Source organism: Vipera ursinii (genome assembly GCF_947247035.1).
Source record: "Vipera ursinii genome assembly, chromosome: 3".
NCBI lineage: Eukaryota > Metazoa > Chordata > Lepidosauria > Squamata > Viperidae > Vipera > Vipera ursinii.
The window spans coordinates 147,506,073-147,533,395 of record NC_139516.1 but is presented as its reverse complement, the minus strand read 5'-3'; the positions used below and the strand labels follow the sequence as shown (position 1 = coordinate 147,533,395).

General features: G+C 37.9%; 1 protein-coding gene across 2 annotated transcripts in view; it reads right to left on the bottom strand.

The window, feature by feature from the left end:
* Nucleotides 1–27,323, bottom strand: part of ATXN1 (ataxin 1) — a 224,421-nt gene that overhangs the window by 72,714 nt on the left and 124,384 nt on the right. For both annotated transcript variants that reach the window (XM_083360664.1, XM_083360665.1), the window contains exon 5: nt 15,437–15,514. The gene's annotated coding sequence lies outside the window, so the exon portion shown is untranslated. The remainder of the gene's footprint in view (nt 1–15,436; nt 15,515–27,323) is intronic.

The window sequence follows — 27,323 nt, the reverse complement described above, 5'->3', positions numbered from 1 at the left end:
ATTTCTTGTCTTGTTCTCTCAGGACTCTTGTCCCAAAGGATAATCCTCAAGGGCAACTCATGTCAAAAGATCATCTAGTCACAGTTTTGTCTTCTATCTAAACCAGGGGTTTTCAAACTGGGCCCTTTTATGACTTATGGAATTCAACTCCCAGAATTCCTCAGCCAGCCATAAGTTGAAGTCCACAAGTCATAAAAGGGCCAGGTTTGAAGGCCCCTGATCTAAACAAATCCTCTGATGCAATTGATTGTAGCAGCTTCTGCTAGACAACATCTTCTTTTGAATCAGAAGTAAGCAAGCAGGTGAGGAGGAGGCCACAGGGGGAGATGGGGCTGGGGCAATGGTGCACATGTCCACAGAGAAGTCTCTGAGTGCCGCCTCTGGCACACATGCCATAGGTTCTCCACCACTGTCTTAGGGGTAAGGATCTTTCACTAGCTTCACGGTGATGCAACATTTCCCCCTTTGTTTCTAGTATTAGAAGAGTTCTTTTCTTTGGATAAGACATTTTGATCTTTTAACAGTAGTAGCTATTGGAGGTAAGCAAATAAATGGGAAACAGGATACAAATAGAACAATTTCACAAAATAATGGTAAATGTGTTCTGATGTTTTCAGCAGGAAAATGTTCAGTTTTATGTGGAAAGAAGCATTTATTGCAGAAATTGCAATAGCCTTTGCTTTTTCATATAAAGCAAATTCTTAGATTAAAATGATCAATTCCCTAATAGGGAATTTGCCCTAAGCAAGGAAGCCTGCATTTGATTAATTTTAAGAGTTGTTCTATATTATTTCTATTCCAAAAATGTTTGGAATATTTTAAACAAGCACGTATACAGGTAGTTCTCAGCTTACAACCATTTGTTTAGTGACCGTTCAAAGTTACAATGGCACTGAAAAAAGAAACTTCCAAGACTGTTTTACACACTTATGCAGCGGCATCCCTACAGTCACAGGAGCAAAATTCAGATGCTTGACAACTGACTCATATTTATGACAGTTGCAGTGTCCCAGGGTCATATGATCACCTTTAGCAACCTTTCAACAAGCAAAGTCAATGGGGAAGACAGATTCCCTTAACAGTCGTGTTACTAACTTAACTACGGCAGTGATTCATTTGATAACTGTGGCAAGAAAGGTCGTAAAATGGGGCAAAATTCAATTCAATTTGCTTTAAAACATGATTGACTTCATCTTACTCTAACATGGAATAAACTTGTACAGAATCATTCTTGTCAATGAGACTGGGATGAGTCAAAATCATGGTTTTATTCAAGTGTCTTTCTCCTGTTTAAAACTTTTTTCATCTATTATTAATCAAGAAGAGAACTAATTTAATCGAGGAGAGAACCAACTCAGAAACAAGGAGAAATTTCCTGAGGAATACAAAAATTAATCAGCGGAATGGCTTCCTTACAGAAGTTGTAGGTCCTGCATCACTGGAGATTTTTAAGAAGAGTTTGGACAGCCATTTGTTTGGAATGGTTTGAGCAGGGGGTTGGACTAGAAAACCTCCAATGTCCCATCCAACTCTGTCATTCTGTTCTTCCTAAGGACCTGCAAACGCTTTCTAATTTGTTTTCACTCATCTTCTTCCCTTGCTGTCCTTAGCCCCAGTCTTCATTTTTTTTTCTCTTAGTCTGCAGCTGAAGCAAGCCTGCTGTTCTGCAGTATTGTCTCTTTTAAGAAGCTATTTGTCACCTCTCCAATTAAACGGCCTTCTGCTCAAGAAACAAAAAGCATCATTCAGCAAGTCCATCCTTTAATACTGAGACCTTTGATGCTTTTATTGAAACAACCAGGTGTTACAATAACAATAATTCCCTATCTGAATTATCCTATTCTAAGAAATCAGCACTTTCTCTAAAAAATGGAAGATTTTTTTTAAAAAAAGGACAAGTTAACGGGGCTATGAGCTAAGTTTTGTAATACACACATTATGGGGGATGTCTCACTGTTTCAAAAACCACTACACACGTATGCTTTGCATAAATATGTCACAAACTTTTTAATGGAGTAATTCAGAAAAGGTAAGATAACAAAATAAACATTTTGCACACTGAAGTAAGCTCACACAGAAGTCAATTGCTTGCCTGCTTGTTTTTCACTTGGAAAGCACATGGCCACCTACTGTGCCTGAAGCAGCATCTCAAAATGCACGAACATGTGTCTTAGCACCCTGTTACTGTACATTAACAGCTGCAAAGAAAGGTCCACAACTATATACAAAAGCCATTAGAGCCAGGGCAGAGGTCAGAATGATGCAAGGACAACAGTCAGTAAGTAAAGGCCACAGTTAAGATGCTAGTCTACCTCACCCCCACCCCCTTGCTTGCATTATCATCTGTTCTGCTCATAACCTTTTATAATTGTATCTAACATAAATCTACCAGGTTCAACTCCTGTTTCACTGCTGAGTTCCCTCCACTACCACTGCAAGCCACCACTTCCTGTATCTGGGTAACTGCAAGTGTAGACAACAACTGCTGATGCCTTGCCTTTGTCTTCTTCCCTTGTTGCTGCCCACCCCCCATATGACAAGGGAAAATGTGTTTAAAAATGTGTCTGATGGGTGAGATGCAACTGTGAAGGATGAGATAGGGAAAGGTGGGAGAGATAAAACCTGAGAATTGAGGATGAAAGGGGATGCCTCCTGCATCAAATCTCCAGAAGAAACACTTTTCCAGTGTTTGTCTAGAACTGAGCCAACAGCTAATTGGCTGCTAGGAAGCCCATGATGCCATGGGGATACAATATGATAAGATGCTAATATCAGCCTGTTACAATTCCTGTATGAATAAGGGGGTCTTGGACAAGTGACAGAATGGAAAGGTGATTTCAAATGATGGCCATCAAAGATGTTCGGGACAAAAATGAGTTTTATTTTCCACCTTCTCCCATTCCTTCAAGGCCCTCTGTTGAGAATCTTTTCTTTATCTTAGATTTTGGAGATTACAAGCAGACAAATTCTCTCTTACTGAAATAGGCCAGATACAGCTGGTGAACTTTCAAATTTCGTAATTCAGATGCAACCAAGAATATTGCAATATTCAATGATATGGGTGTGTGTGACTTCCACATCATGCTACCAAATGATGCAAAGTGAGAGACCCATTTTTCTTCTGATCTGGCCCATCTATTATGTTCCTTACACATCAAATGGAATGAAAAATGGATTCAATGCTGGTGATTACTAGACCTTGAAGCATTACATTAGTTGTTACTTTTAGAAAATAAAATGTACTGACTTCCGCCAGTAGAGATTCTATATGTAGAAAAAGTCTGTTTTTACAATTTAAACAAATCTACATGGATGCAAATTTCATTTATTAGAATTTTAAAAACAAACATTCATTTGCATAGCATTTAAACAACTTTTTTTGTCAACAATTGAACACATTTATATATCCCTGCTTAAAACTTACAGGAACTATTTGAACATAAAATATATACCGGTATTTAACAGAATATATAATTATCCAAAATGTGATATCATAAAGAGCAATTGTGCTTGAATCATAGCTGAAATTATCCATAAGAAAAAGAAAACAAAGTGTGCTTTAGCTCAACTTCAAAGCAAAATACAGACTATAAAGTTAAAAGACCCAGTAACTGATTGCTACATGCAAGAACTTGAGGAGAAGCAATGATTATTCTGGGTAGAATATTTCCTACTAAATCTAAATACTCCACCCAACTCACAATGTCTTCAACTTATACAAAAAATGTAATAAAACATGCAGTTGGCTTCTGTACTTAAGCCACATCAAAAGTTTCTTCCTTCCAGCTCTTCAGCAGGTAAACTTTGGATTTATTGCCATGTTCTTGTTATGTGATACATAGTAATCCATACTTCTGTAGAAGGCAAGCATAACTTTCAGAATCATGGGGAATAATATTAAGCCATCACATTAATGAACTATTTCTGTTATACATGTAAGTATTATTAACTTTCTTGAACTTCTGAAGGAGATGTAACTTAGTCCCATATATCTCATGCAGATGAAGTTAGAGGATAATCATTATGCAAGATAATGGGAGAAAGTTAATCAGCCTCTCTCTGGCCCGAACATTAACCCAATCTACAACTTCCAGACTAATGATGCTTAAAATAGTCATATGGAATAAAGTTGGGGAAAACTATAATATTAACTAGATCCACAGAGGCATCTCAGACCCACAACTATGCAACTTCTGTTTGAAGACTTCAAGTGAAGAAGAACTCACATATCATGTAGCCTCATGTTACAAGGAGTGACAATTTGTAGAGTCAGGAGGTTCCTCCTGAAGGTTAGCCTGAACCTCCTTCTTTGAAAATTTAACCCACTGAATTTGGTTCAGAACAACAGAGAATAAGATCATTCCCTTGTCTATGTGACAACCTCTCAGATATCTGAAAGCTGCTGTTACATCTCCCCTGTTATCTTTTTTCTACCACCATGCTTTATTCCTCACAGGATGCATTTACCCTTCCCCTTCTTGGTAGATCCCTCTGAAATTTCTCCAGTTGGCTTGGTTCTTTTTCAGCTGTGAATAGACTATACTAGTACAGAATATACTACTACAAATGGGGCCTAAACACAGCATAGGAGAATGGAACAATTAGTAGCTGTGATATATACTCCGTGCTCCTGTTCAAACACCTCAAGATAGCATTCACCATTTTTATTACCTTCCTTATTTATTTATTAAGTTTATTTGCCACCCATCTTGAGGTTCGAGGTGACTCTGAACAGCTTTTAGCAGTTGCATCTCATTGTTAGCTTATGTTTAAGTTGTGACTGAAGAGTTAACTGAGATTCCATATCCTTTCAAATGTACTACTGCCATATCAAGTTTCCTCCACCCAACGTTCATGCCATATTTTTTCCTGTCCAGATGCAGAATGTTTTGTTATTCATTTTATTTTTATTTATTTTTATTTTATTAAATTTATATACCGCCCTTTCCCGAAGGACTCAGGGCAGTTTACAGGGTGTTTAAAACAACCAATACAAAAGTTAAAAACAAATTTAAAAAGATTAAATCATCCCTAGAATTAAAAACCCCAGTTAAAAATTCTCAGCCTGGGCCGGAGAGCTCAAAGAGCCAGGTTTTCAGGTCCCGGCGAAATGTGCAGAGGTCGGGGACAGTCCTAAGCTCCACGGGCAGCTGGTTCCAGAGGGCAGGCGCACCCACAGAGAAGGCCCTTCCCCTGGGTGTTATCCGCCAACAGTCTTTTATTTGTCCACTGTTTAAGCCACAGCAGAACTTTTAGGATCTTATCTTTCCACTTTGAATCTCACCCCCTTCCACCTGCAAACTCTGTAAGCTCCATGGACTCCGTCACCCAAGTCACTGATAACAATGTTCAACAGCACAGAGTAAAAAGTAAAGGAAAAGGAAAATAATGTGGCAACACAAAGAGGATGTCAGCCCCAGTCTCTTAACTCTTCCTGTCATCATGAGTTGAAGGGTAAAGGGAAATCTTCTTTGGTCTTATAGGATTTCTACATGTTTACTGCTCAAGAAAAACAAAGACTAAAATCATTGGTGCTACACTGACAGAAAACTCTCCAAGTTTCAAAAATGATCCCCCAAAATCATGAAAGGCAAAAAGGATGTCGATGAAAAAAATAAAACTGAGATGCCTGTCCTTCTCCTTCTTATGCTTAGCATGCTTAGAATCAGATATTTTTCCTACACCTAGAAAATATATAAGAAACAGTGTCTCCTGTCTTATGTAGTGCCATTTTCTTTTAAATATTTTTTTAAATAGTAACCATTAATTACATTTATTTGTAACAAACATGAATATTTGTAGGTGGAGAAAAGATGGAGATGGGACTAGAGCTTGAAAAACAAGAAAGAACTTCTGGGGTCCCAATTCTATTTAAAAATTCATTTTCTCATTGCTTTTTTTCTTCTTAGTAATAACTGCTGGTAAGAAGAGATAATGTAAAAGAAGAAAATGCAACAAAAGATGCAATAAATAAATCTCTCTGCCTCAGTGGGAGTACAATGTGGTAAGAGTGGAACACAACATGGAAGCTGAATTTGGTTTGAATTCCAGGGAACATTAAGTAGAGGCAATCAATAGAAAGAAAATTTTCTGATCCCTTTTTTTCCATGGCTGCCTCTATGCCACATCCCACATTAAAATTCCGACAAAGATTTTAAGGACTCAGATGGCTGCAGCCAAAAAGGAAAACAATGAGAAACTTTCTATAAGATTCTAATATATTACAAACCCAAATGAACAAGTATAATTTTAAACAAAGAAGGTGGGGGGATACTACTGTAACATTCTTTATTTTTTGATAAGGCAGCTAGCCTGGTTGTCCTCAGCAGTACATGAAACAGCAATTTGCAAATGTATTTCAGTAAAACTCAAACATGATCCTATACTCAATCTGTTCATTAATACATAGCATAATTTCTGATTTACTACTTAGACACAATTTCTGGACTCAGAATAGGAACAGATGATAAGCCCTAGCATAAGCAAGGAAAAAAATTAAAATCATTTTATTTAAAATAAATGTTTGAGATTGAGATTACTATTTAAATTTCGTGCGATTCAATGAAGGCAACACAAACACCTTGAAGGCAATGCAAACACCTTTAATTCCTCTCCGCTGCCAACTTTTAGTCTGAGAAGGACCATGCCTTTATGAGAGAAAAATACATTTCAAAAATCCTCCTAATGCCCCTGCTAAAAAAAAACACCATGTCCATCTGCAACTGATGGAAACAGCCCACCAAGAACTATTTAAAACAGTAAATTCCCTTTAAACCAAGCCTTTAAACTGAAAATGAGTTCTTAACTAACATACAGCAAACCATACTACCAGGATTCCCAAGTGACAATAATGGTGTTTGAAGTGTTAACTACTGCTGTTCACATTATATCCAAAATGAATATGATTTCTTTCCCTTGGATATAGTTGGAAGGCAAGGAATGGTTCTTCTAATTAATATTATAACACAGATTTTTAAAGTAAAATCTTCAAGCCATTTTAAAACTGTAACAATCAGAATAATAAAAATAGCAGAAAAACAAAATGTCAAAATTTTCAAAGGCCCTGGAAACCCTAAAGATTTGGCACTAAAATAGCATCTGTGGATGCCAGAAAAAGGACTGCAAAGACCAGCATCACAACAGAAAAGGTGCCTTCATGGCCCAATCACCTCCCTGTCATCTGAAAGCACCCAATTAGATTGTGGGCAAGCTTATTTGAAAAAAGATTATTAGCACTGAAAATAAAAATTGAAGGTGGGGCCTAAAAAAAGCCTGCTAACAAGAAAATGCATTTTTTTCTCTTAAAAATAAAGCAATATTTTTATGTTTTGTTTTAATAAACAAGAGAAAATTTAGAAATCAGAATCACTGCGACCATGCACACTGAACCTTGCACACAATTCATTAAGTATTTAGAATCCTAATTTGGACAGTGCTATATTTCATTGTAAACCTTACTATAATTTCAAATACCACAACCATATTTCCTTACACGGCTGTGATTCATCAGTGTTATTATTAGCCATGAAGAGTACTAAGCAGAGAGAACCAATTTTACGCTCCCTGGTTCATTTTGCTTTTGTGCTGTTGTATTATTTAACTGGCTTATTTTATAGCACAACACTGAATAGGTAAGAGAAAGAAAAAAGAAAGCTCTTTAATCTCACTTGTGATCAAGAGACAATTTATCTTTCTCCAGCATTATTCTTTTGCTGCTTCTAATCTAGAACTACTACACAAACACAACAATGTGCCAATGACTGCACAAAGCATAACAGTAATACTTGACACTTTTTGAAAGCAAAACACCAGAAGAAAATTAAACAGCCTAAACTGTTAAGATATAAGATATTGTGTCACCTGTTTTTCAATCTCTGCACCTACATAATGTTTATCAATTCTGACTACAGGATTGGATAAGACAGGATTTTATTTCTGCACACTAGAAGCTCATAACTTTTACCATCCAACTGTTTTGCATCACGTCGCTATTGTTATGGTGCAGAAGCATTCTAGTATGTACTATGGCAAGATTAACTTGCCAGGTTGGGAAAATAGCCCCCCCATAGTCTTTCACACAACTCCAGAAATATGTGGGCAAATACAGGTAGTCCTCAAGTTACAACCACAATCAAGTCCAAAATTTCTGTGACTAAGTGAAACATTTGTTAAGTGAGTTTTGCACCTTTCCTTGCCACAGTTGTTAAGTGAATCACTGCAGTTGGTAAATTAGTAACAGGATTTTTAAGTGAAACTGGCTTCCCCATTGAATCTGCTTGTAAGAAGATTGCAAACGGTGATCACATGATTTAATTTAATTTAATAATATTTATATACCGCCCTTCTCCCTGAGGACTCAGGGCGGTTCACAGGGCAGAATAAAATACTAAATACAAACGTTAAAACAAGATTAAATAATTGCCCATATTAAAACAGTTGGAATCAAATTCTAAAGCACCAAGTTAAAATTAAAACACAAGAATAAAAACCCCACCAATCCCCATCAGGCTAGGCCGGCTTGAACAAACAGAAACGTCTTGAGATCGCGACGAAAGGAGCGAAGATCGGGCGCCATCCGGAGCTCTACCGGTAGCTGATTCCACAGCTCCGGAGCGCCCACAGAGAAGGATCTCCCCCTGGGAACCACCAATCGACATTCTCTGATCGGTGGCACCCTGAGGAGGCCCTCTCTGTGGGAACGCACAGGGCGCAGGGAGCTTGATGCCGGATGATCCCTGGATGACCGCAACCATCATAAATATGAACCAGTTGCCACGCATCTGAATTTTGATCATGTAACCATGGGGATGCGGCAATGGTCATAAGTGTGAAAAATGGTCGTAAGTCACTTTTTCAGTAATGTTGTAACTTTGAATGGTCACTAAATAATCTGTTGTAAGTTGAGGACTACCTGTACAGAGAAATTAAAAAGCAGAGGAATTACGTCTGTTAAAGAATATTTTCTGTAGAAAAATGTAACAAGTCCAGTAAACAACTCCCATTAGGCTTTTTATTTCTCCTCATTGTATTTGCGCTATGTTTATGAATTGTTAATCTTTGTATAAATTAGGAGCTGGATTTTTAATGTTCAGCCTCAAATCATATTTCAATCATAAATATTTTTTACATTTACTGTCTCTTTATTGGGATGTTGGGGATGTAAAATTCATATTAACTGATCACTATTTTGTACAGTACTTTATTTGGAGCATTATATTTTATCTTTCTTATATATACGCCTTTTTATCAGGTTATATTTATGTTTTTAAATAAATGTCTGTAATTGGACATTTTAATGTTAAATAGGGATATCTGCGTTTTGTATTTTAATGTTGTGTAGAAAAGTGTAAATCTGTTTATCTTGTGTAAAATTGGTGTATCTCCCAAAAAAAGGCCAAATTGCCTAACCACTAAGCTCTGCAACCAGCAAATAAAATATTAAAGTTCCCCGCCCCCCTGATTTTATTATACATATAATATGCAGCACAAGACAAGGAAATCTGTTCTTCCTTCCAATTATAAAGGGTTGACATTGACGGGAGGGGGGAGGGAGACGATGATACCTGGGAGGAGGCCAGCAATGTCGCCGAACGGCTGAGCGGTTCCTTGGCTGGGCCGCCAGACAGCTGTTTGGTGCAAAAGGCCTTAGGGAAGGGAACAGCGGCAAGGACGACCGCTGGGAGGACACCAGCGGGGAGGCATTAGGGAGGAGGCCAGCAGCACGGCCGATGCCCAGGAGGAAGCCAGGGGCGGCCTTACCTGAACTGTTACCAAATGCAGAGCTGCTGAACAGCCACGGGTCCAACGAGCAGCTGATTGGCACAGGAGCATCACCCAGCAGTGTGTACTAAACGGCCAAACAGAGAAGAAAGCCAGAGGCCTGCGTTGCTGTTCTTAACACTAGCTACCGGATGCTGGTTGGGTGGGTGTGAGGTGGAGCAGGTGGGGAGGAATGTATGTAAGGTGCTGGGAGGAAATCACTCCTAGTGGTAACTTTGTTTGTGGTAATTAAACGCTGGTCAGAATGTTCTGGGGGTTTTTGCCAGCCACTTTGATGTCTACCACTTGTTTTCTGCGGGAACCAGGGGTTGGTAAAGACACTGAGACTCATTCCTGGTAAAACATAAGTCTTTGTTCCCACAATTTGAAATACCCCACAAGGACAAAAGAAAATGGATTTCAGCATTTTATTTTTAATTGGAATCAAAGCAGAACTGTATGATCCTACTTTTGAATTAATCTAGTTTATCACATATCAGTTCACTGTTCACCACAGCAAAGTAACAAGTAAGGTCATTAAACTCTGGTCCTATAGAATATGCTGATTATCATCTCACAACATGTGATTCAATGTAGCACAATTGGAATATTACAACCATACTTGAATAATGTTCATATTTATTTTATTTTTTAATTCCATTTATATCCCGCCCTTCTCTGAAGACTCAGGGCGGCTTACAGGGACAGGCAAACTTTGGGGGACTTATATCTAATATTTAGTACATCTTCAAAAAGTAACAAAGAAAGGATCCAAACTTTAAGTTTAACAATATCTGAGGTAATTCCTCATAATAGAAGACAAAATTAAAGAATGAAATTTTGCTTGCATTTGAGCTATTTCCTAGACATGATTTTTTTTTTTACTGAAAAGAATCAAAGGGTTAACAGGAAAGAAACCCATTTATGCAAGAGTAACGCGGTGGCTCAGTGGGTTAGGACGCTGAGCTCAGAAGATTGGCAGTTTGGCGGGTCGAATCCCGAGTGCCGCGTAGCAGAGTGAGCGCCTGTTACTCATCCCAGCTTCTGCCAACCTAGCAGTTCGAAAGCACGTAAAAATGCAAGTAGAAAAATAGGGAAATATGAGAAAATTGAAAAACAGCTACTCTTAGTAAACCTTTCCATTGGATATTATTTATTTATTTATTTATTGATGGGATTTATATCCCGCCCTATCTCCTGAAGGACTCAGGGCGGCTCACAATAAAACATATAATAAGTGCATAAATCAAGATAAAATGAAATTGAGAACATCAGTGCAATAAAAAATTAGAGAATTTAAAAATGAATTAAAAATACTAAATATAAATTAATTAAAATGCCTGTCAGTCTAGGTCAGCTTGGTGGAACAGGTGTGTTTTGAGGCCGCGGCGAAAGGATTGGAGGTTTTGGGCTATCCGAAGCTCAGGGGGGAGCTGATTCCATAGGGTTGGTGCTCCCACAGAGAAGGCCCTCCCCCTGGGGGTCGCCAGCCGACATTGCCTAGCTGACGGTACCCTGAGGAGGCCTTCTCTGTGTGAGCGTACTGGACGATGGGAATTTGTTCCCGGCAGCAGATGGTCCTGCAAGTATCCCGGACCTAAGCCATGTAGGGCTTTAAAGGTAAGTACCAGCACCTTAAATCTCACCCGGAGGGCAACTGGTAGCCAATGCAGCTCATGCAGGAGGGGTGTAATATGGGAGTATCGGGAAGCTCCCATCACAACCCGTGCAGCTGCATTCTGCACCAGCTGAAGCCTCCGGGTGGTCTTTAAGGGCAGCCCCATGTAGAGAGCATTACAGTAATCAATACGGGAGGTAACGAGTGCGTGGGTGACTGTACGTAGGGCATCTCGGTCCAAAAAGGGGCGCAATTGGTATATAAGACGAATCTGGGCAAATGCCCCCCTAGCCACGGTTCCAATGTGCTCTTCAAAACTGAGTCGTGAATCTAGGAGGACGCCCAGATTGCGTGCTTTATCAATGGGAGGTAACATCTCTCCTCCTATAGTCAGAGATGGAACCTCTTGGAGTAAACGAGATGACGGTATGTACAGCCACTCAGTCTTGGCTGGGTTGAGTCGAAGCCTGTTTTCTCCCATCCAAATCTGTACCGCTTCCAGACAACGGGACATCACATCGAGGGCAACACTGGGTTGGTTCGGGGTGGAGATGAATAGCTGGGTATCATCAGCATATTGATGATATTTCACCCCGAAGCTACGGATGATCTCTCCCAGCGGCTTCATATAGATGTTGAACAGGAGGGGCGAGAGCACCGAACCCTGAGGCACTCCACAATTAAGAGGCCTAGGGCTTGACCTCTGCCCTCCTGCCAACACCGTCTGCGAACGGTCCGAGAGGTAGGAGGAGAACCAACGCAGAACGGTGCCTCCCACTCCCAGCCCCTCAAGACGACGCAGTAAGATACCATGGTCGATGGTATCAAAAGCCGCTGATAGATCTAATAGGACCAGAACAGAAGAATAACCTCTATCTCGGGCCCGCCAGAGATCATTCACCAGCGCGACCAATGCCGTCTCCGTGCTGTGCCCTGGTCTGAAACCCGATTGGTACGGATCTAGATATTCAGCTTCCTCCAGGTTCAAAGGGAGCTGTCGTGCCACCACGCTCTCAACGACCTTCGCAAGGAAGCGAAGGTTGGAGACAGGACGGAAGTTGTTTAAAACAGCTGGGTCCAGTGCCGGTTTCTTGAGGAGGGGCCTTACCACCGCCTCTTTCAAGGCAGCAGGGAAGTACCCTTCACTCAGTGAGGCATTGATAACTGCTAGGAGCCAGCCTCGTGTAACCTCCCGAGAAGCATAGACTAGCCAGGAGGGACACGGGTCCAACAAACATGTGGCGGCACTTAGTTTCCCCATGATCTTGTCCACTTCATCCGGAGTCACAGGATCGAACTCTTCCCAAATGTACTTGGCCAACTTCATCGTTTTCCTCTCGTTAGATACTGCCCAGTCAGAGTCCAGACCAGCCCGAATCTGAGCAATTTTGTCCACCAGATATTTACTAAATTCCTCAGCCCGTCCATGTAGGGGGTCCTCTCCCGTCTTAACTCAATAAGCAGCCTTCAAATTTGTATTTGATAGACTGCATGAAGACAAATTTGTATACTGCTTTTTCAACTTCTTGTCAAGTAAAAATTGAGTTAATTTATCATTCCAAATAGCTCCAGAATTATTTCCATAATTGTACATTTTATATTCATTTAAAATAGTATTATAACTCTTAACCAAATGAGGTAGTAGAATAATAGTATTCAAGGTGAGCAATTAAAAAACCCTTATTTCACTTATGAATTCATCAGTAGCATTAAACAATGTTATCTCTAAGCCTCAAACTTAGTTTGAATACTTAAAAATTTGGGAATTCTTTTCCTGGCAACATATATTATAAACTGAAATTTAAAGTTATAGTTAGAAAAATGAATATTCAGCCCATTGCCACTTGCACAGTTGTTTAACTACAAAATATATATCAACAACATTTATAATAGTGCTAAATTACTAGATTTTGTGTTCAATAAATTATTCTGAGTCAGTTACAAAACTCTTTTTAATGCTGATACCCAATCACATGATAGCTTCATCTTTTTCCTGGTCAGAATGTAGAATTAAGCACCAACTTTGGAAGAACAGAGTCTTTCATATTACAACCTGGTATACAAGTTCCATTGCTAACTGAAAGTACAGCTATTTTTAGATTTATAATGGAAGTGAATAAAAAACAGGGATACTTAATAAAAGAACTGGAGCACTATAGACTCCTGGTGTTTTAGCTGCTAATTTATAAATCCAAATAGCTCCAGATTAAAGAAAATATAAAATGTATGCCAGAATCACAGGCTTAAATTTAAAGAATAGAAACAAACTTCAGTCCTCAGTTCTTACTGGAATTCAAAATAATTAGTTCAAAGGAATATTTTTAAAAAAAATTAAGATATGTATAAAGATATCAGAGATAGCTCTCCTAGTTCTTTTAGACCTCTTGGTGGTCTTCAGTGTCATTGATTATGGTATGCAGAGGAGCCAATTGTTTCATGTTCACAAGAAAAAAACTCCAATACCAGATTAAGCCATTAACAAAGCAATAAACAAATAAAAACCATCTGTCCTTCCCAAAGAAGACTGATTTCCAACCATTACAGTGCAGGGGAACTGAAAGAAGTGCAAGAATTTGAACCTTAAAATAACTATAATCAGATCTTGCAAACCACCAATCCTTTAAACTGCGTTACCAGCTGCTGCTGTTCAAATAATAATCTACTACCTGAACTCTCTTTCAGACAGATCAGTAGATCAGTGTTAACGGCACCATTGACATAAGAAAGAATGCAACAAGAGAATGTGGACATTCATATTACTTTGGAAGAGCATATAGTGGCCGTGACTAGGAGGGCTTTCGCCCAGGTTCGCCTGGTGCGCCAGTTGCGGCCCTATCTAAACCGGGATGCCCTGTGTACAGTCACTCATGCGCTCGTGACCTCTCGCCTTGACTACTGTAATGCTCTCTACATGGGGCTTCCCTTGAAGACCACTCGGAGGCTCCAACTGGTACAGAATGCGGCCGCGAGAGTTGTCTTGGGAGTTTCCCGGTACTCCCATGTTACACCTTTGCTCCGCGAGCTGCATTGGTTACCAGTTGTCTTTCGGGTGAGGTTCAAGGTGTTGGTTACGATCTTTAAGGCCCTACATGGCATGGGTCCGGGTTACCTCAGGGACCACCTGCTGCCGGCATCGACTCCCCTCCGCCCTGTGCGTTCCCACAGAGAGGGCCTCCTCAGGGTGCCGCCAGTCAGGGAGTGTCGACTGGTGGCCCCCAGGGGGAGGGCCTTCTCTGTGGGGGCCCCGGCTTTATGGAATCAATTGCCGGTGGAGCTCCGGATGGCACCAGACCTTCGAACTTTCCGTCGGGGCCTGAAGACCCATTTGTTCGAATTAGCTGGTCTGGCCTGATGGGGATTATGGGTTTTTTAATTGTTTTTAATCTGTATTACTGTTTTATTGGGCAAGGGTTTAATTCTTTTTAATTTTTGTATAGTGTTTTTTGTTTTTTATATATGCCCTGTGAACCGCCCTGAGTCCTACCAAGGAGAAGGGCGGTATATAAATCAAATAAACTATATAAACTATAAACTATATATCATACTCATTCTTCCATTTCTTTTACTTTAAAAAAAAATAAGTTGGCCTTCGAAAGTCCTAGGTTGCTGGGTTGAATTTTTCAGTTGATTTTGGACATTTGTTGAGGTTTTTTAGAAAAGAGGAATCAATGCCAAGAGCCTAGCAGAGATCCAGAGATTAGTGTTCCATACTATGAACAGGGGGGAAAAATATGTCACTGAAAATAATTGTTTTGCTTCCATATCTCAGTCATGAGAACTTAGGAGGCTTCACAGGGTTGTAAAAATATAATTGGAGCCATACATACAAAGTGTGTGTCCTGCCCTCTCAAGAGAAAAATACATATCCACCCCCATGTCTCTCACATTAAGTCTTTGTGTAGACAGAGAATGACAGCAAAATCACAGATTATGTATGTTGAATTAGAGTAAAATTCTTATATATTTTTTTCACTTCTAATCTTTGCTCATCATAATTAGAAATTATGATATTTCCTGGTAAATACAATTGTTATTAAAAGAAGGGAAATGTATGCTTACCATATCACACTGAACAATCTTCTTTAGAATTTTCTGCTTGGTTTTCAAATATATCTGCAGACCATTTACGCTTCTCACCTGCAGGAAGAAGATAATGTATACTACCTTATTTTCTTATTTTCTTAAATACCTTGTAAAGGAAGAAAGCTTATCAACAAGTATTTAATTTTTCTTCATGTATTAATGGCTATTGTATCTGAATAAAAATTATCCAATAGTTTTAAAGAATTTTTAAGCGGCTCATAATTTCATACTATGATACAATTATACCATAACATTTTTTTTAATTATTGACATAAATAATAAAAAATCTGAACAAGAGTAAAATAGTAGATAAAATAACATAAAAAAGATTTTTCTATGAATCATGAAAAACACTGAAAATGCACGTACAATTAGGTTTTGCAGCTGTTAGAACAACAGCAATATTTTTTTGCCTCTTCTCAGCAATAGTTATCCTGAGATGTACTGGATATTTACACAATCAGATCAAATACAATTTTGTACTTTCTTGAATACTTGATCTTTTTAAAATCCAGGTAGAACACAAACCAGCAGTGTTAGTTTGTATTGCTAATTCCTCACTGCAAGAGGTCCCCAACCATGGTGTCTAACTACTGCAAATACAGGTAGTCCTTGACTTATGATCACAAATGAGTTCAAATTTTTTGTTACTAAGTGAAACATTTGTTAAGTGAATTTTGCTCCATTTTACAATCTTTTTTGCCACAGTTGTTAAGTGAATCACTGCAGTTGTTAAATTAGTAACACGGTTAAGGGAATCTGGTTTCCCCATTTATTTTGCTTGTCACAAGGTCACAAAAGGTGATCACATGATCCCAGGACACTATAATGGTCATAAATATAAGCCAGTTCCCAAGTGTCTGAATTTTGATCAGGTGTACACGGGGATGCTGCAATGGTCGTAAGTGTGAAAAGGGATCAAAAGTCACTTTTTCAGTGTTGTTGTAACTTCGAACAGAAAGAAAGAGAAAGCTTCTGTTCAAATATTTTTGTGTAATACAGTGTCCTCTAAGTTTAAACATTGATGCTTTGGAGTGATGTACTCAGTGTCCCCTCACATTGTGAGATGAGCAACAAATACGTTGGATGAATAAATCAATAAAAACAAATGTTTGGCTCTTTGTTTGGCTATTCAGCAATTAGAATACAAAATTCTAAAAATGGATCAGGGTTTTTTAATGTTGGGAGCACAATTTCCAAAATTCTCAGCCAGCATGATTAGTACCTAACTTGTACTATCACTTTTGATATTCTTATTGCAGTACATTTAGAAAGAACTGTTTGTTACTATCTTCCTTTATTAATAAGGTTTTTTTTTTACTTCATCAGTCTAAGTCCTTATTTACTGAAGATTCACCTATTTTCTGTCAATACATATATACATGCAATTAGCTATGGTTTAACATAGTTCAATTATTCTGTTGAGCTCTTAGAACAGTTCTTAAAGGAACGTAAGGATCCTATTCTGTCCATGAAAACATGCAAGGCAATTTTCCACCATGTACATCCTTACTTGAATAAAATTTGAGTAATTTTCAAAGCACTTAGTTCCACGAGGCATGTTCAATTGCCACACAAACTTGATACAGCACCACTTCTCACAATTCTCTCCATGTTCATTCAATGCAGCAAACATTTCTATAGATAATACTTATGAATATTAAACAATTTTGAGTTGTTTCAAGTAAATGGAAACAATCTTTATGCAGGAATTATGATTTCAGACAGTAAAAACACTTAAAAGCACTGTCTTACTCATAAAAAATGTACCTGTTGAATGATAATTAAACTGCCTTTAATTTGCCACTAAATTAAATATAATCATTAAAGGAACATCTTAAGAACAACTTCTTACTCCTATCATATAATATCTCTCAAGGTCACTTTCTTTGGTAACTTAATAAAAAGTTACATCATTGTTCTCTATCCATCTGTAGGAGAATTACCTCATTGATCAAAAATAATGGTCCATGCTTGCAATTACCATATTATTCATAATAAAAACTATTACACTATTAAAAACAAAATATGTGATTCACAAATAAAGCAATGTTTTTAATGATTTATTTTACCACAAGGCAAAGTTTATTTCACACTCTGTTCTAAAAATATTATATAGTTAATACAAAATATTCAGAATATTCATAAGAATGGTATACAAGAAGCAATGATTACATACAACTGAAATTCTATCCCATATTCATCATGTGATTCCCAGGCTACAATAAGGTGAATTCACTCCTTTAAGTAAGATTCCTACAAATTCTTTTCTTTGCATTATTACCCTTTTTTTTTGCTGATTTGCACAATCACACCCACCTTATCTCAAGAGCTAATAAAGGTGAATTTAATTTTAGTTTCAGATTTGAATAAGGAGCACCCTATATGAACTATAACACATTTTTAACATATAATTATCAGTTACTTGAAACACTCTTATTTGTACTTTTATTCTCTTTCTTAAAGCTCAAATTATTGAGAAGAAAGATTCATTCAGAAAGCATTCTAGGCTTTGAACAAAAAGATGATTTTTATATCTAATGAAGTATTCAGGCCAAGAATTAGCTTTTACATTTTAAGGATGTCAAGCATTTCAGAAACAAGTGACTAAAATTAAGTAGCTGTTGAGCAGTAACTGTTTTGTAAAGACAAAAATATTTATAAATGAATGCATATATAATATAATATGTCCATACAACTGTAGGTTATTACTTGTTCTGATTACCTTTGAAAATGCCCATGTACTTCACGATGAGCCCAGAATTGTTATTTGATCTGTCCACACTTGTATACCAGTCATGAATATGCTTAAGGGTCTTAGTGAAATTTCTAAGGAAAAAGGATTGGGATACAGAATGGGAGTTTTCCTTGTGGTCCATGGTTCCCTTTGTTCCCTCTCCCCCCAGGAAAGTTGCAGGAAATTCTGTGAGTCAGACAAGGAAGAGGAGGAGACTTCAAAGGGCTCTGCTGAAGATCATGAGAGGAAGGAAAACAGTGCCAGCCTATGTTATATGTGAAAAGGAGGATTACCCAACAGGTCATGGACTGTCTAGTACTATTTTAAAAACTTATAGAACAAATTATTTATTTAAACCTTTTCTAATGGTTTTTCTAATAGAATCTGACTAATTCCAAGATGGCAATCTCTCCCACATGTGTGGCAGTATTATCAAGAAATTCCTCTATTTCATACTCAGCAATCTAGCTATTCCCAATGGTGGCCTATAGATTTTCATGGCTGATCATAAAGTAAGGGCAGTTGATACAACTAAAGGGTTACAATGCCTCCTTACAATGCCTCTTTCATTTTTAGACGAAGGTCCATCCACTCCTAAAATACTTTCAATTATCAGTTCAAGTGTCCATGAATCTGATTTGTACACAAATGCATTTACTGTATAATGGCTAATAGAGGCATTTTCCATATGAGTCAGACCAATCATTTGGGTGTTGAGTTACACAGTACTTAGATTAGATCACTGCCCATAAGAAAATGGACCAACTCATATGATAAATGCATTTGGAGTGACTGAATGTATGTAGAATACTTACACAGGAAAGCAGTTTATCTATAGCTGCTATCATATCTGTTTCAGTCCTGAGAGCAAATACCAAGGGAGTCAAAAATGCTTTTACAACAGCTTATATTATTCATTTCTCAAACTCAGAATCAATCCACAATATTTTTTTCTATTCATAAGAATGCAAAGTTAATGTATCTCATTGTTTTGTAATTTCACATAACGGAAGTTTCACTCACACGCTCATTCATTCCAAGTTTCTTACATTCGTTAATTAAACCAACATATGTTAAATAAATGATATCCACTTTTTAGTCTGAAAATAAATCCCACCTGCACAGCTTCCAAAGCTACTGGCTATGTAGTCAGATTTTTTAGTAAATGAGCTATAGACTAATTTAGTCAACTTCCACACTTATGTGCCTATATCACTATCCCACTGATGATGCTTTTTACATATTATGTTGAAAGCTGCTGGCCTTTGAAAACATTTGTAAGAAGTATTTAATTCCAACCATCACAGCAAGACTATTGAGAAAATTGCTCCTAATTACAGCATTATAAAATGATCAAACTCAAATTACCAAAGGGTGTGTATGAGTGATCTGAGTCATGTGATGGTTTTGCAAGTGAGTTTAATCCTCTATTCAAATCCTCCCCCAAATGGGGAAGTCCTGTTCTTATCTCTGAGAAAATTAGGACACTGCAAATGGGTTGGGGAATGGGTATGGGTGGGCAAGAGTAAGATCCAGTTTTATATATTGCATGAGGTACGGCTTTTTTGTCATAGAACGCTCAGAACGGAGTTCCGGCACCTTTTTTGGATGGAACCTTGTAGGGTAGGCAAGGTGGGTTGTATGACATGTGTGAATTCCGGCACCTTTTTCTTTTACAAAAAAAGCACTGGCATGAGGGGTCTGAGATAGCACATCTGCTTCAGATTATTTTATGTATAAATTACTTCTTTATTTGAAGAGTTAGCAAATTCTGAGGAACAAGGGCTGCATCTCACTCTTCCAATGAAGACATGTCATTGCAGGAAGTCTGTTGATATCAGACAAAAGAGTTAATGTTTTTCTACATTTTTATGGATGGGAATGACAATCCAGACATTGATGGCTTGCCATCCAGAAGCTTTCTGCTCTTATTTCTTCTTTTATTTTGGAGAAATAAAGACTTTTTCTATTGAGTTTCAATGGTAACATCTTAGGTTCTGGAATGTCTACGGGTGTCCTTCTTGCTTTACATCAGGGGTGTCAAACTGCTGCCCCACGGGCCAGATGCGTCACGACGAAATCGCACCCACCCCATTGCCGGCAATGGGGAAAAAGCTGTGATATGTTGCGTGACGTCAAGTGATGTCAGGAGTTTGAATGTCTGCTTTACATCATAGTGTATTATACATAAAGCAGTGATAATAAACACAAAGTGTTTAACTGCTACATAAGCCACTCATATCAGATCATTCTAGAATAAGCTAGAATAAGAATGAACCATGCCAACAAGTATACCAGCCCAGAAAAGCAGATTGTCAGAACATGATAAAATCTTTAATTTGGAGGGGAAACTTAACTTTTAAAAAATAATTTTTATTTTTAAAATAAATTAAAATTATTGTTTTTTGCACTGATTCAGAATGATTTCTCTATCAGCTTCCTGGTAGGGCAATTTGAAGGTTGCTGTCAGTTTTCTCTTCAACCCTATCATCTCTGTCTTTGATGATACATAGGGGCAATTTTTTTAAAAAAGTGCTTCATAGGTAACCTGCTGAAATTAATCAGATGAAACCTATAAACAATCTACCATTCCTGTTATTTTCTATGCCATTTGGCCAAAAAAAAGGAAGCAGTTTTAAGAGTTTTGATGTTTCTCCATTATAGGCTATTCTTCAATATTTGTATTCAAAAGGTTAAACTGAATTGTTACATTAAATTCTCAAATTCAACTGGATTCTATCAGTTTCACAGAAATTGTATTTAGAATATTTATTCAAAAAGAAGGTGAGGTTCTTCAATTAGTATACTTAATATTTAGAAGACTATGGAGGCAGAGTTCTTTAAGACAGATGCTACTGACAAAGAAAACTTGCAGGCACCTTGCTGTAGATAATTCAGACAAAAGACTATAAAAGAAATCAAGCAATCAATAATGTTTGCTTTTGCCTTATTATCATGAGTTAGGATGAAGGCCCATGAGCTGAAAATGTGAGTCACAAGTAGTTCTGTAATGCCAACAATGAAGAGATGATGGTACAGGAGAAGGATACAGTCAATGGGCCTTTTGAAATTTCTTACCCAAATTCCATGAGGATATATTGGAAAGATGAGAAGTGTCAGCATTAAGACTTTGGGAAGCTATGGGATGGGACAGACAAAGGACAAAACAGCTGAGCAATCACATGTCACTTACTTTTACTGGCACTATCATTCTTTTCCTTTGGTAAAATATCAGCTTATCCTTTCTGTATTTTATTTTGCAGATTAAGTAATTCATCATCTTTTATTTTCCAAGGATAATAAAGATGAATTTGAGCTTTAAGAAATCTCTTTTAGCTGTTGAATGTATTGAATTCTCCTACATTTCTTATAATAGTAAATTGAAAAAACCTTCAGCACAATCCTATCCATCTTCTACTCAGAGATCCAATTATGTTCAATTAGGCTTTCTCTGAAATAAGAACATTTAGGATTATAACCAGAATAGTTTTCTTGACACCTGTTGGATTCTCAATATCTTTTAAACAAAATATATATGTACTCCAGGAAAATAGAATCAAATTTGACATAATTATAGTAAGATGTTCACAAGAGAGCTCGGAATTTGATGCCTATATTGCTAAATAAATTATGCAAATTCCTAATATTATTATAAAATAGAAAAAGTACACCACTTGTTCACACATATACACTGATCACCATATTACAATTCTATTTTTACTAGTAAAACATTGTAGAAAAGAAATTTATTTTTATACTAGCATGCCACCCACTTCTAATTAACATCAATCTGTCTTCTGTGAACAGTATATGTTGCAAAAATATGTGCCCTTGAGTACACTAGGGTATTTTGGCAAGATGTTGTACGTGTTGCTAAAACTTGAAATTGTTTTACCCACTGTTGTAGGAAATGCCTAAATCTTTATTTTCTTGTGACTTTTCAGAAGAATAAAAATAGTCTTTTTTACCTTTTTGTAATTTTTTTTTAAAAAATGTATTAACATAACCCTTTTGATTCAGCTCCTCCCAATTCCTCCATCCCTGGTACAGCTATTTCTTAGCTGGTTAGCTCAAAAAAGCAAATAAATGTGGTGCAGAACAAGGAGAGGGCAGCTACAGAGAGAGAAGCCTAAATATCATTCATGTAATGAATAGGCACAACAGGAAGGAAGTCAGAGCTGAAGACTACAACTGAATACTGCAAGAATTCATCCCCATGTCCTGCACTAAGGGTTTCTTAAAGGAACATGTGATGTTGTCTTCAACCCATCTCCAGCTCATAATAAAGCAGCTTCTAATCACCTTTTCTTGCTCCACATCAAAAGCAAGTGTTTTCTGAGATGTGCGCGAACAATGAAAATGTAAAAGAGTAATTTTATGTTTTGAGGTTGATGTCATAAAACTTAAGAGCCCCAAAGAATCTCATCGTCACATCTTTTTTACAACAAAGGATTACAAGGAGAGATTCCATATATCAGGATGATAAAGTGATGGATAATATGTTAGACTCAGAGTGCAATCCCCACTCAGCCAAAAGACCACAGGTGAAGGTGGGCCACTAACTAATTCAGCCTATTAGCCTCATCCCCTGGAAAGCTGAAAAATGCCTTCTCTCTGCCTAGACATGTTGCTATTGTTACTCTTGCCAACAATGCATCTAGGAAGTGAAATCCCAATTATTTCCAAGGGTAGTAGGCTAAGGAAACCTTGAATAAAACAGAAAACACATGAACATGGTTTAAGTTCAATGAATGAAAGACAGCAAATAAATCTAAGGAAGTATGGAAGAGAAATTTGACCCCTTTTTGCTTCAGCGGTCATTGGGTCTTTTGGTTTGGATAGCTTTAGTTAGTTAGTTGCCATGTGGTTGTAGTAGTCAGTTGGTGGTTTCAAAAAATTTTTTTGATGTATGGTAGTGTTTTCACAGTTTGCGTTGGTGGTGCTATATTGAGTGGTCAGGCACTTCTTCACAAATATTCTCCTCTATAAATATCACAGCAAAACATGCATGAGAATAAAAGAAATACTTAAGAGAATGGTTGCAACACGGAACACAGAGTAAAGACAAGGAGGTGTCATGTTTCCTTAGTGATTTAATGTATTTAAGGATAAATGTATAAGGAATAAATGCTATGATATTAAAGGTATATTGATTATTGATATGGATGTTATGTGCATCTCAGTAAGCAGCAGTGCTGTTGGTTAAGGAGCTGGACAATTTGCAAATGTCAGATTGTTTAATACAATGAGGAGCATGAATTTGAAAACTGATGCTAAAGATCAAGGTGGATGCATTTCAAAGGAAAAGTAAGGTGAATTATTGCAAGTTATACATAAAAAGTAAAAATCAAAGGAAGTAGCAAGCAAATTTGCTAAAATGGGGAAATGAATGAAGAAATTTTAAGCTGTGCAAAAACTGGCAGAAAGTGGTGGGTATTACAGAATCCATTATGAGAAATAAGTGTTTCTCAAAAAAAGAAGGATGGCTGTGTCTGAGAACATGCTTCTGCACACCCAATATTACATGGAAATAATGAGTATGTCAGGAGAAACAGAGAAATAGGTTGAATGACATAAAAATGGCTTCATTAAAAAGTTTGCAGAGTAGCAAAGAAAGGTCAGAAGGTCAAGAATTAATAGGTAATGAATGAAGACAAACCAACCAAAGTAAGTAAGCAATATGAAAGAAATACACTGAGATAATTTGGGGATATACAAATGAGGACTGAACTGCAAAACACATATGTAAAGAAAAAGTGAATGGGATGAGAGAAAGAGGAAGGCCAAAGATCTCATTTGGCCCATAAAGTACTTCCAGTTGTCATAAAATGACTCCCTCCCCAGGGTCACACGAATGCAGTTTGGGAATTTAGCAGCTGGCTACCTATATGTTATCTTTCAAATCTTAAAACTTTTTTTCAATATGTTTCCTTTCTCATTATGGCAAGAAGTCACACTGCCAGTTAGCCAAATTACAAGGGGCTTCAGATGCAAAATAAAACCAATATTTACGATCTGTAAGTTGCCCATTCTTGGCATATACATTATACATGTGTATGCCACACACAACATTTAACTACCGGTAATAGATTGCATAGTAACAATTCATCATCCCAAACTTACAAAAAATAATGAGAAAGGAACTCATAGGGCCTGCCCCTTCAAAAAGTTATAATAAAGTATAATCAAGTATTTCTTTTAGTTTTGTATTGCATTCATGAATCTTACACATGTTCAAATTAATATCAGAATGATAATAAATGTTTGAGTTTGAACTACAAAAGTCCCCAGGTCTGTCCCAGAGGATTCTCACCATCCTCCAGAGTAGTTTTTAGGAGAAGGGCCTGCAGAGGGATGGAAAACTGCCCTCTTTCCACTACAGAAGCACTTAATTAACAGGATTTCACAGCAGCAGATTTATTTAGTGTGGACGTTCTTGGTATGAAGTATGGATTGAATGTCCCATAGCTCAGCTTTACATGCATTCACCAGTGACCTTGCATAAAGCACTACCCTATCCTTGGAAATACACAATAAATCTCATTTTATTCAATGATGCTTATCAATTCATGTTTATGGCATTACGCTTTGGTGTTATTATTTTATTGTACCATAATTACGTATACATCCAAACAGCGTATAAATACATAATGAAACCAAGCAGCCACTAGGGCTATGCAAAGCATCCAAAAGGAACATTGAACATCTCTTCAAATATTTTCAACCATTTTAAAGCTCATATGGTTATGCTAATGCACACATCAAACTCGCAACGTCACATGATGTTGCACAACATATCGGGACTGTTTTTCTGTTGCCGGCAATGGCGTGGGCGCGCCTTCCCCGTGACGCGTCCCCGGCAGTTTGACACCCCTGCTCTAAAGGCTGTTCAGATAGCTGTAATGTAGAAAAAGCCAGTGAAACAAGTGACTGACTAGACACACTAAAAGGCAGAAATGTAGAAACAGCCTTTGAAGCAGCTGTAACATATGCTAACACATTGTATGACATGCCTATTTAAAATGTTTTTCACCATCCATCCTAAGGGCACACTAAGGAGTATTAGTATAGATTTCAATAGTCTCTTCAAAATATTATGCTAAAGCAGGACAATCAATTAGGAATTCATACTTAAATAAACAAAAGCAAACTCGCAACAAAATAGCTCTCCTCTGTCGCATGAGAGCTCTTTAAAATATGATAAGGTTTTTACAAAATTATGAGCTAATTTCTAAGAACAGTTTCTATAGGATTTCAGAAGAATAGGATTTACTCACTTTACAATAATTATTCACCAGAATATGGTGAATATTACTAACTTTGGTTGCAATGGAAGTCTAAAACAGAGTATTAATCCATTACTCCAATTATATATTTGTCATGTTTAGGGATTTCTCTCTTTTCACTATTAGTCAAGACTGCTTAATTTCAGAGCTACCTACAGAATAATCTCTTAATGTGGTTCTTCACGTCTGCCGTCTGGTTTCAAATCAAGCAATTAAAAAACCAAATAGAAGTAAAGAAACACCTTGCCATTTAATACACTGCACTTTAATAAACTGCACCTAATTAATACAGAGATCCAAAAATATTTAATGCAATATTGGGGTCTTTGAAGATATATTAATATAACGAACATATTGTCCCTTTTAACTTCATAAAATGAGAGGTTTGCACAGTCACGCAAAAGCTGCCCTAGGCATGAACCATGTTTAAGGGCACAGGTAGTCCTCAACTTATGACTATAACTGAGCCTGAAATTAAAGTCATAAATCATGCCAGTCATCAAGCAGGAAGTAAATGCCAGTTTGAGGCAAAAAAAATCATAAATCATGCCTGAAATGTGATTATGTGACCAAGAAGATGGGGGCAGCCATCTGAACTTTGAATCTGGGTTGTAAGTATTCTGGGGAGCTCCCTCATGACTTTGAATGGGGTTGTAAGTTGAGGATTACCCTATATGTAGTGTTTAGACAATTTTGTGACTGTTCAGAGTTATGGGAGCACTGAATTAATGGGAATTGCATTCAGTCTCTGAAATTACAGCCATTGCAGCACCCATGCAGTGATATAACCAAAATTTGGGCACCTGGCAGCCTGCCAACACAACTGCAGAGAGAGTTCAAGTCCTCCCATATGCCTTTTCTCTCCCTCATCTCTGCCGTCTTGGCTGCCCTGCACTCTACTACCTCTGCTGATCCTGCCACTCCCAAAGGACCTTTGCCATCTTCCTTCCACTGCTGACAAGGCATGCCTCTCCTGGCCCTTTGTGAGGCAGCTGCTGGTCACACCAGCCTTTTTCTCAAGGCTTGTGTGCAGCCTTGTCCAAGTTGCATGCAACTATCTCGCAAGGCTTTGGAAAGCATCAAAACCTCACGAGAAAGCCCACATACAATTTGGACAAGGCACATTCATTTGTGTGCAGCCTTTCTATGAGGCTTCTCATGAGGGTTTGAAGCCTTCCAAAGCCTCATGAGGAAACCATACATAATTTTCTACACAAGGCTATATGCAGCCTCAGGAAGAAGGCCTGGGAGGGAAGCAGTTGCCACACAAATGGCTTGGCCAGGTATGCTTTGTCAACACTGGGAGGAAAACAGTGAAGGTTAGCTGGGGACAGCAGGACCAACAGGATGAGCAGAACACAGGGCTGCCAGAGGTGGTGAAATGCAGAGGGTCCAAAAGGGAAGGGATTGGGGGAGATTAGGTGGTGGAGTTAAAGAGAAGCCAGAAGAGGCAATCCCTTACTTACTGAGGCTTGGGACTGGAGGGAACAAGCTGGATATGGATCCTCCCCCAATGATCAGTGGGATTCAGATAATGATGACAATGGGGGCTAGGATTGACATCAGTAAGTGAAGTTGTCATGTGACATTTTACTAAATGACATCAGCACTTAGCAACAGAAATTCTGGTCCCAATTATTGCTCTAACTTGAGGACTACTTGTAATGCTGTGATAAATGTGCTAGACTGGTGAGGTGACTTGTTCAAGTAAACCTTCAGCCAAGGAAGCACACTGGGTAACTATAGACCAGGGATAGGCAACCTCGGCTCTTTTATGACTCATGGACTTCAACTCCCAGAATTCCGGAGTCAGCTGACTCAGGAATTCTGGGAGTTGAAG